The sequence below is a fragment of the Urtica dioica genome, chromosome 9 (genome assembly GCF_054948205.1).
Source record: "Urtica dioica subsp. dioica isolate 48M chromosome 9, U.dioica_male_clone48M_v1_H2, whole genome shotgun sequence".
Taxonomy (NCBI): Eukaryota; Viridiplantae; Streptophyta; class Magnoliopsida; order Rosales; family Urticaceae; genus Urtica; species Urtica dioica.
This window is the reverse complement of record NC_142764.1, coordinates 25,964,688-25,975,495: the sequence shown is the minus strand read 5'-3', so window position 1 is coordinate 25,975,495 and position 10,808 is coordinate 25,964,688. Positions and strand designations below refer to the sequence as shown.

At 34.8% G+C, this 10,808-nt stretch overlaps 1 long non-coding RNA gene across 1 annotated transcript; it reads right to left on the bottom strand.

Annotated features, from left to right (window-relative positions):
• Window positions 1-6,107: 6,107 nt before the first annotated feature.
• On the bottom strand, window positions 6,108-9,066 carry LOC149386250 (uncharacterized). The gene is made up of 5 exons (XR_016301468.1): window positions 8,864-9,066; window positions 8,380-8,454; window positions 8,182-8,237; window positions 7,997-8,040; window positions 6,108-6,497 (listed from the first exon to the last, which is right to left on the bottom strand). It is a non-coding gene; the product is annotated as an uncharacterized LOC149386250 (long non-coding RNA).
• Between the last annotated feature and the right edge of the window lie 1,742 nt (window positions 9,067-10,808).

The window sequence follows — 10,808 nt, the reverse complement described above, 5'->3', positions numbered from 1 at the left end:
TCCCGTGCGGAGCGGGACTAGACTCGCCCACAACAGGGACCGGGTATTATCGCTGTCCCCGGTATGGCCGGAGGATCCGGATCTCGCTGCTGTTGGTGAAGATCTCCGTGACTGGGATTGTGCTGTCCTCCAGGTACGCCACGGCCTTCGTGCAGGTCACTCTGAACTTGGGCTCCATGTAACAACCCTTGCCCACTCCGAAAGGGTAAGATATATTCGTCTCACCGCATCGCTCAAGGCACTTGGGGTTGGGTTTGGGGGAGCCTTGAGACGCCGCCACCGGCAAGGACAAGGCTGCGGCTAGTAATATCAATCCCACTTTTATTACTATTAGTTTCCCACGCCCACCCATCTATTAATAATTTTAGTTTTTTTTTTTTTTTTTTTTTTTCTGATGCTCTTCGTTGCCACTGTTTTACCAGGGTATTATTATTATTCTCCACACTCGGTTCTTGACTTCTTATATAGCAAATGTAGTATTTGACTGGTTCAAAGTAGCTGACGATGTGTCAGATTCCTTATACTTTTCTTCGGACTCCCCTAGTAATTGCAATGTAGTTGCAACTAAAATAAATAAGACATACCCTTATTATTATCAAATTATTTATCAGATAATTAGCAAATTAGCAAATTTTTACGCTTTTAGATTGCTATTTAAGTAGTCTTTGATAAATAGCCAACTTTTATTACGGTTACAACTATTTTACACTATTATTTACAACTATTTACAATTATTTTTACAGCTGATTACACAAAAATTTACTATTTACCAAATATTTGTTAAAAGTTGGCTAAATATATCACATCATACATGTAAATATGACTATATATCTACTGGACCCATTATTTATAAGTAACTAAGTCACCAAAATTTAAAGATTTACTAAATAGCCAATCTTTGTAAACTTTAAATAAATAGTCATCATAATGTGGCACGGTTTGGATTTTATAACATTCTATTTATACTTTTGGAGTATAATAATTTATTTATAATTATTAACAATTATTTACAACTGTGTACGTCTTTTGGCTTTGTTAAAAAAATATCGTGATTATGTACTCAGAAGTTACGGAAAGTAATTTACATGGTAAAACTTGAATTTTTATATAGTTATATATATTTCGAGAGAGCAATTATTATTACAACAACGATTGTATATATATCTTGTAGTTTTTTTTGGTCCATTAAGAAAATAGCCAACTTAAACATTTGACATAGCTAAATAGTCAGCGTTTCGTAGATCTTAGGTAAATAGCCACAAAAATGACGTGGCCCTATAAAAAAATTTATGTTTTCCAGTTTTGTCCCTCCTTTTTATTTCTGAAATTTCAATTAAATTTTGATTATTAATTCGGCAGTTTATGTAAGGCAATTTTTTTAAAAAAATGAATTTTAAATTCTCTCTTTTATATTTTCAAAGATATAGCAAGCAGTTATTTCTACATTATTTCGTTGATTCCTGATAGCATATCAATGCCCAAAGTATACGCAAATAATTATTTTCTTGATTTTGTGTTATTTAAAATCGTAGTTCACATTTATGCGTATAAACAGATATTTACAAAATATTTACACTTATTAACATATATTAACAGCTATTATCACATTTATCATACGTTTTTATTTGACTATTTTTTGCAGTTATTCATTTAAATTTGAACTGTGTTATGTGTTTAAATTTAGAAGTTATTTAGTTGATTTAATTGTATTAAGAGTCATTATTTCCAAAAAAAAAAAAAATAGCAAATAATTATTTTCTACATAATTACGTGAATTGTTGAAATCATATTAGTGCCCAAAATATACGTAACAAAGTATTTACACTATTATGTACACCTATTTACAAATTATTACAACTATTTATATAAATTTACAACTATTTACAGACGACGCAAAATTCTCTATAGAGACTCAATAGGCCTATTCCGGGAAGACCGTAACTGATCTCCGCCTTTCGCTCTCCTCAATGAGCGAGCCTACATCGGGAATACCGTAACCGGAAAACTTTAAAACTTTGAAACTTTGACCACATAAACAGAAATTCGGAAATGTTTTGCAAGTGGATTATCTGTTTAGTTTTCATTTTTTTAGGGAAAAAACCTGAAAATGATATATCTATCTATATTCCTTGACGCATGAAAAATGTCACTTTGATCCCCGCAAATAAATAGTAATATTATAATGAACTAATTATATATATACCAGTCCTCTAGAGTCTAGACATGCATTACCTATCGAGCATATATAGAGAAGTTTCTTCGATAGTTTACAACCCTCGCTAGACTTTCATCAAGGTCAATTAATGAACTTATGACCATGTGTGTTCAAGAAGAACATAGGCTGGCTATGGAGGGTGAGAAAGTGAATCTGACTTTCTCTGAAAGGAAGAAGAAAGATCGTGCCAAAGACAAAGGCAAGATCCCTGTCAAACCGGACATAAAGAAAGAGTCAAAGTGTTTCTATTGCAAGAAGAAAGGACACATGAAGAAAGAATGCTCTAAGTTCAAAAATTGGCTTGACAAGAAAGGTATTCAACTTTCGTTTGTATGTTATGAACCAAATCTACCTGATGTTGGTCATAATACTTGGTGGATTGACTCTGGTTCATCAATCCATGTTTCAAATACCTTGCAGGGTATGCAAAACCTACGGAAGCCAGTGGGAAGTGAGCACTACATCCTTTCAGGAGGCAGGATGAGCTCGCATGTAGAGGCTGTCGGTTCTTGCGATTTGGTGTTAAGTAGTGGCTTTATTTTGCGTTTAGAAAAGACCGTTTATGTTCCTAGTTTTTCAAGGAATTTAATTTCAGTTTCAAGACTTGTACCTCTTGGTTTTGGCTTTAAATTTTCGGATAATGGTTTTACATTATTAAATAAATCCGAAATTGTTGGTTATGGTACATTGTCTGGTGGTCTTTATTCAATTACATTGCAAAATGATGTTGCTAATAACTCCTTGAATGTTACTACTGGGTTGAAGCGTTGTATTATGAATGAAAATTCTTCTCTATTGTGGCACCGGAGATTGGGACATATCTCCATTCTGAGAATTAAAAGGTTAGTGAATGATGGAGTACTTAGTGCTCTTGATTTTACCGACTTTGAGACCTGTGTGGATTGCATTAAGGGAAAGCAAACCAACAAGTCTAAAAAGGGTGCAAAGAGAAGTACTGAATTGTTAGAAATCATACATACAGACATTTGTTGTCCTGACATAGATGCAAGTAGTCCAAAATACTTTATCACTTTCATAGATGATTTCTCACGATATACGTATCTATATTTACTTCGTTCTAAGGATGAAGCTTTATTCGCCTTTAAAGTTTTCAAGGCTGAAGTTGAGAAACAATGTGGTAAACAAATTAAGATTATGAGATCAGATAGAGGTGGTGAGTATTATGGTAGATACACTGAGAATGGACAAGCACCTGGGCCATTTGCGAAGTTTCTTCAAGAACATGGGATTGTTGCCCAATACACTATGCCTGGTACTCCGGACCAGAATGGTGTTTCAGAAAGAAGAAACCGAACTTTAATGGACATGGTGAGAAGTATGAGGAGTAAAAGTAAACTTCCTCAATTCTTGTGGACTGAAGCACTAAAGACGGCTGTGTATATATTAAACCGAGTTCCAACCAAGGCTGTTTTAAAAACGCCATTTGAGTTACTCAAAGGTTGGAAACCCAGTTTGCGACATATACGCGTTTGGGGATGCCCGTCTGAAGTGAGAATTTATAATCCACAAGAAAAGAAACTAGACCCTAGGACTATAAGTGGGTATTTCATTGGATATGCCGAAAAGTCTAAAGGTTATAGATTCTACTGTCCATCTCACAATACTAGGATTGTGGAATCAAGAAACGCAAAATTTCTTGAGAATGACTTGATTAGTGGGAGTGACCAATTGCATGACTCAGTGTCTACGTTAGATCACAATGAAGCCGAACCTTCTAGTTCAAGTGATAGACTGATTATCGTACACACTCCTCAAGCTCAATCGTGTGTAAGACAACCAGCTATTGAGATTCCACAAGTTAATAATGCTGATCCTTTAGATCAAGTTGCTGATCAAGATCATGTTGAACAACCAATCGAACATCCGATTGTACAACAAGATCCTCAAGAGAATAATGAAGCAACATTAAGAAGATCTACTAGAGTTAGAAGATCGGCAATTCCTAGTGATTATGAAGTGTATCTGCAAGAGACGGACTGCAACATTGGAGCCGAGAATGATCCTGAAACGTTTTCACAAGCTGTAAGTTCTAAAGAATCTAACTTATGGCACAAAGCTATGATTGAGGAGATGAACTCTATGGCAATTAATCAAGTCTGGGATCTCGTCGAGTTGCCTGATGGTTTAAAAGCCATTGGATGCAAATGGGTCTTTAAAACAAAGAAAGACTCACAAGGCAACATCGAAAGACATAAGGCAAGACTTGTAGCAAAAGGGTTCACTCAAAGAGAAGGAATCGATTACACAGAGACCTTTTCTCCTGTATCAAAGAAAGATTTTCTTCGCACGATTATGGCATTAGTAGCTCACTTTGATTTTGAGCTACATCAAATGGATGTGAAAACAGTCTTCCTTAACGGAGATCTAGAGGAAGAGGTTTACATGAAACAGCCTGAAGGATTCTCTTCTAGTGATGGTGAGCATTTAGTCTGCAAGCTTAATAAATCCATTTACGGTTTGAAACAAGCCTCTCGCCAATGGTATTTAAAATTTCATGATGTCATCACTTCATTTGGCTTTGAAGAGAACGTCATGGATCAATGTATATACCAAAAGGTTAGTGGGAGTAAGATACGTTTTCTTGTTTTATATGTGGATGATATTTTGCTAGCGACTAATGATAATGGAATGCTACATGAGGTGAAACAATTTCTTTCAAAGAACTTTGATATGAAAGATATTGGTGAGGCATCTTATGTTATTGGCATTAAGATCCATAGGGAAAGATCACGAGGCATTTTGGGTTTGTCTCAAGAGACCTATATCAACAAAGTTCTTGAGAGATTTCGGATGAAAGATTGTTCACCAAGTGTAGCACCCATTGTGAAGGGTGATAAATTCAGTTTGGACCAATGTCCGAAAAATGACCTTGAGAGGGAACAAATGAAGAATATTCCATACGCTTCCGCTCTAGGGAGCCTTATGTATGCTCAGGTTTGTACCAGACCTGACATTGCATATGTTGTTGGAGTATTGGGTAGATATCAGAGTAACCCAGGTCTTGACCATTGGACTCCAAGCTGCAAAGAAGGTTATGAGATATCTTCAAGGAACAAATGATTACATGCTTATGTTCAGACAAACTGATAAATTGGAAGTGGTTGGCTACTCTGACGCTGACTACGCTGGCTGCATTGATTCAAGAAAATCCACTTCAGGATATGTTTTATGCTAGCTGGCGGAGCCGTGTCTTGGAGAAGCACAAAGCAGACATTGACTGCTACTTCCACGATGGAAGCTGAGTTCGTATCTTGTTTTGAAGCTACATCGTATGGTGTTTGGTTGAATAGTTTAATATCTGGGCTTAGAGTTGTCGACTCTATTTCTAGGCCACTAAAGTTGTACCTTGACAATTCAGCTGTTGTTTTATGACTAGTAAAAGTGAAGTCGAAGCAAACACATCGACATTAAGTATCTAGTCATTAGAGAACGTGTTAAAGATGATAAAATGGTCATCTAACACATTAGCACTGAGTTAATGATTACCGATTATTGACTAAAGGCATGCCACTAAAGAAATTCAAGGATCATTTAGAAATCATGGTATCTGGTTACATGATGTAATCCTTACTATGAGGTACATTTATTTTTTCATAAACTCTAATTCAGTTAGATATTTTCTCATATGGTTGTGCACATTCATTTTAGTTTATCGAGAAATATCGTTTAAGCGGACCTAGAATAAACATATGGTTTATTCATTATGTGTGATGGGGTATTATTGGAAAAATAATATGTGATACATGGAAGATAATACTCATTTATAGAGGACCTATCGCCATGATTCATATATTAAATTTCTTGTGACATATATTGGATTTTAATAGACCAAGTGGGAGAATGTAGGATTTCATAACATTTATTTGCATATCAAATATATTAAGTACCGTATATTTGATCTATTATATCAAGCAAATACATGTTATGACAAATCTCATATTTATGGCCTATTAAATCTCATTATTTCAGCCACAAATCAATGCCATAATAGCTCTCATTTCCGTTACTCTTTGATGGAAAGAGAATGGTTATAAATTGAGAGGTTGAGTTTTGGTCCCTAAGCTTATAATCTCATATAGAGAATATACACCATCTAGTTCGAGATTATCAAGGTTTAGAAGAGCAAAACTTCGTTTTTCGTGTTCATTGGGACGCCGCCGCCGACGTTCCGAGTCACCGTTAAAGCTCCGACGATATTCCGATAACAATGGCCGGAGGTAAACGCTTGATCCATTTCGCTTCCGCTTTTGGGTTCATGTTTCTAATCATATATGTTCGGATTAGAGACTATTAAATCTTACATACGTAATATATCAGCTATTCTAAATTTATTATTGATTTTAATTTATATTTCATTCTTATATTACGTACACTCAATTACATAGACATTAAAGCTACTTCGAACAAAACAAAGCAGAAACAAAAACAAAAAACAAACATTTATGCATAAGGTGAGACTTGAAAGGACCTCACAAAAAATAAGTTGTGTTATCTAAATTAGGCTCTTAGGAAGAAGAATTTGTTTCTATGAACACCATTCCCACAATGAACAGCAAAGGATTACGAGATATAAATAAAAAAATAAAATAAAAAATATAAAAAACCCAGAAGTTGGACAAGTTTTGACTTAGAGACATAAAACACGTAACTTTGGTCATTTCAATCACAAACGCACATCATAACTCAACCACACACGCACACAAGAAAAGTATTGCAACCGAAAAAACTCAAAAGCCTAAACTGATTATGTAAAGAACGCCACGAACTCAACACAAAACTGGCAAAAAAAATCATGCACACCAGATGAGGCAATTACTTGAAAGTGCAATAATCTTCTAGCAAATCAAACATATACATGAGCACTCTCTCACCATCATTTTGTCCAAAAACTGCAATTTTCCAGAAGACACTACCAATTGCATGTAGAAAGGTAAAGGAAACTTAGACCCTTTAAAAATATTTTTTTTGTTAAAATGTTGATATTGCAGTATAACAGCAACAATTCAATAACAGAATGGAAAAGTTTTTTATTTAATGAATGAAACTATATCATAGATTAAACTTTTTCCAAATTTATAGCGTATGATAATTTAACCATACAGTAACTATTAACCATTAACAGACTTAATTCGTAAAAATGTTTTTCTACAGAAAATGTAAAGAAGGAAATATCATAAAATTACTTAAATGATAACAAACCCACATCATAACTCACCCACAGACGCACACAAGATATTGGCTAGGAAATTAAAAACAGAAAGCAATCATACGGCACACTAGAAAAGTATTGCAACTGAGAACTCAAAACCAAGACTCATCACGTAACACCACGAACTCAACACAAACATGTTGAGGTCAAAACTGAACCACCACAAAAAAGAGTAAAGTCAAAACTGATTAGGTCACTAATGACACAAAAATACAAGTACTTTAAGGTTATACGCATCAGATTTAATAGACAAAAAGTTGAAAAACAGGTAAGTAATACATAAAAAACAGAGCAAAGAAGTTAAAACATCATCTAAATGTCATATCACGTGGAAAGAGAAAAAAAATGATGAATTCATTGACCAGCAAAAGCCTAGACAGATACCTAAATAACAATATCAAAGTAAGGTATAAATAAATATATAAAAGCAAAACCAAATTGTCCATTTCCTTAAAAAAAACAAAAACTCAAGACTAAAAAGTCCATCACAAACACATATAGTATCAAGACATTCCCACAACATCTAAGAAATTCTACTAAAATTTACTTACCGAGTCCAATTTAGAGATATAGGTCTGTGATCTCATTCTCTTATCTGATATAACAAACATTTCAAATAAGAATTTTCATTAGATAATTGCAATGACAGAATAAAAAATGACAAACGTGCCACTAAAGAAAAAACTCCATCAATTTCAATACTTAGAGAGTGACATCAGGATCCCTAGTTCCATACCTGCATCCAGTTGTTCCATGTTTCATATAGCCCAAAGTTAACTCTTTCACACACAGCTGAAAATATATGATAGTACACTGATGATTAATTAGATCGTGTCATATATACTCACCTGAGATTCAGCCCCTCAAGAAACAACAGTGTCAATAGAAATGAGATTATGCAGGATGGAAAAACGAAGAGGGTAGATGTTGATACCTGATGATATTGGCTGGAAGATAAGCATTGGTGTAGGTGAGACACTAATCGAAGACAACATTAGGACTTACGTGACTGCGGTGGTCATAATCGATCAATATAACATGAGTAATGAAAATAATTTGATGTATGCAATAAAAAATTAAAAATAAATTGTTTAGAACATCTGTGATCAAAACAAGACAAAGAACTAATTCATAACAGCCGATATGAAATGAGCATGGAATATTAGCACATAGTAAGTAGAACAAATCTGGAGTGGAGTTCCAGTCAAAAGCACACGAAGATTACTAGAGTATTGCTTCAATGATGAAAATAGCTTTGAAACCTTGTACTTGAGATGAGGACTTTCATCCACAATATACATACAGATCTAATCATTGACCTGGAGCCCAAAATAAATATAGTCCAGCAATCATGAAGGATATATAATTAAAAAAAAAAGATCGACCTAGCAATCATGAGAAATGGTACAAGATATTACCTTGCTTTCCCACTTTAAAGGTATTAGTCAGGCCTAGTCCAGGTTTATCATCTTGTACAATGTTAAGAGATATCATCGAATTTGTGCGTTCTTGTTTACTATGACTGACCCCAGCAGATTTCTTCAGCTTCAGCTTGGGATTTCTTGGCAAGTAAAGTCCATATTCTTGTGTAACAGTGCGAACCTATGAAGCACCAACATACATGACCTGGCAGAAAACACTATAAATAAATAAATAAATCAGACATTATATATTATTTTATATTATAAATAAAATATAAAAATGAAATGCTTTGAATTGTTTTCCCTGGAACCAAACAAGATGATAAGAAGAGGCCCAAGGTCAAGTTTACGTGTGCCCAAAGAGGAAGCAAAATGTCACCAAAGGACTTGCTGGAGCAGAACAAGGGAAATTCAATCTAGAAAGTTTGGGAAAAGCATAAACCTGCAAGCAAGGATCCGGTCAACAAACGTACACTCGGTCTAACAGTAACAAAGTCCTCATCGGAGTTATTATTTGACTCCATCTGACAATGGAAATTGCTAAGTTTGGTTCTCAGTCATGGATTTGTCTTGAAAACTTTGAGGAACTCTATCTCTGGCCCCTTGAACAAAAGTATACACAACACTGGAAATGGAAACTTAATCCAAAAGCCATTCACAGCTAGGCGAATTTACTATGTAATTACCATGAGCAGTGCAAATAAGAAAAGCCTTTGCACTTAACATAATACTGCTTCACGTAAATCTGATTCGACCGTCATCAGCCGCAGTGGGTCACATTTTACAATCCAATATGTTAGCAATTTCATTAAGAGGACTAACCTGAAAACAGTAATAAAAAAATCCTCATGAATCAGAAAATAGCGCGTGAATGACGACATGATTGTACATCAATTATAACGCATTCAGGACATCTCCATTTCCCAGGATTCTCAGCTTTCAGCGGAAAAAGTAAGCACTTGGAATGGTACATGTAATTACACGTCTCTCACGTGAACGAAAAATTTCGACTTCTCCAAAAAATTGACATAAATACCGGCCCACCATGGGCGAGGTCTTGTGGCACCTCGAGTACGTCTTGCAGCTCCACGTTGCTTGGCTCGCAAGCAACGACAACGTCGAAGAAGAAGAAGAAGAAGAACGAGGCTCCGAATCAACCGCTGCTTGAGGACCTCTCTCATGATCATTGTTACACAGTATGAATTTTTTCTTCTTCTTCTTCTTTCTTTTGCTGGTATAGTTTTTGTTTATCCTTATTGGTTGTTTGTAATGTCTGCATAGCGTGTTACAAACATGATTCTTTATTAGTCACGGCCTTTACATATATTAATTGATTGGTTGTGATGTATACTTTGAGATTCTTTCTCAAAAGCTTTTGGTTTTAAGTTTTTATATCTTAGGAGTTCTTTGGGTGTGGTTTATAATACGAGTTTTGTCTCTCTTTTTTTCTTTTTAGCTTGATTTTGATGTCTTGAGTTGATGACTTGTGTATTCACTTGTACTTTTTTAAATGCCAAAAAATGGGAAAATATGCTTAAAAGCGTTAATTCTTTTAGCTAGATCTCTTGCTTTTTCAGTACAGTCGATGAGTAACGGAAAATAAGCGAAAGCATATGTTAAAACCAATCTTTTCCCTGTATTTAGAGAGTGAGTAAATCTCAACGATAATTGAGATTCAAGCTAGCAAACTTTCTGTTTTTGTCTTTTTTACTTTCGTCTATTTTCAAATATAATCGGCTGCTTATTTGCCCAGCGAATCTGCTGTATTTCCTAATGGCAAAAGATAAAGTGAAAAACGCCCAGAGGAATATCACAACGCTGGTGAGCAATTTACATGCAAGAAAGTGTAATAAAAAGATATTTATTGTAGATTAGAAGACACTTTTACAGACTGGAAAAAGAAAAAGAAAAAAAAGGAAATAACAAATAAAACCACCCTTGA